Raw genomic sequence first — 846 nt, 5'->3', positions numbered from 1 at the left:
TCTATAACCCATCATGTTAACCTTAGTGTTCAGTGTTCTCTGTCATCAGCTGCTGGCAGATAAATAGAGGTGAACACATCTGAGTTTACATCAATCCCTCCTCACAGGAAAGGCTCAACTTAAAAGCATAGATACTTGTAGCACTGCATGTGCCACACTGCTGCACTTAGATCAGATTATTTTAATTATTAATTTTAATATTTATTTATTTTTATAAATATTTTTTTAAAAAATCTCCCAGAGGCTCTATTCTCTTTATGTGTGGAACATTTATTTTTGATCTGTTCAGCGTTTCATAATTTATTTACTATTTTGACAGAAGGAAAACAAAAAAAGCAAGTCAACCAAAAACCATAAAACAATTTTATGTGCTATAAAATATAAAAACTCTAAAATTCCAATAACAAACTCATCAATACTTGGACATAAATTAATGTACAAATACAGTAAACATTAACAAGATGAAAATAAATCGTCTTTGTTGTTTATTATTTGACCATGTTGAACAGAAAACTTTTCACTAACCTGCCTGCATGTTTGACATTTTGACAACTATGCTTTATGAATAAATGTTTAATTGTTCTGTTTAAAAGCTAGATTAAGTGTTGGAAGATAAATGTGCTGTGTGCATTAAAATGTTAAGTGTCTGTATCAACGTATTGCATTTAATATTTGTGGAAAATGTCATTGAACTTGCTTTGACGTTTTGCTTTATATTCATGCAATGAAATAAACAACAGTGATCTACACAAAAACTACAGAGTTCAAGCAGTAACAGACATCTTTGTCCTCAGATTGCAAATGATTTTTTGTCATTTTTTATAAAACATTTGGAAACAATCCTTC

This window comes from Austrofundulus limnaeus, unplaced genomic scaffold (assembly GCF_001266775.1).
Source record: "Austrofundulus limnaeus strain Quisiro unplaced genomic scaffold, Austrofundulus_limnaeus-1.0 Scaffold271, whole genome shotgun sequence".
In the NCBI taxonomy this organism is placed as follows: Eukaryota; Metazoa; Chordata; class Actinopteri; order Cyprinodontiformes; family Rivulidae; genus Austrofundulus; species Austrofundulus limnaeus.
This window is presented reverse-complemented; position numbering follows the sequence as displayed.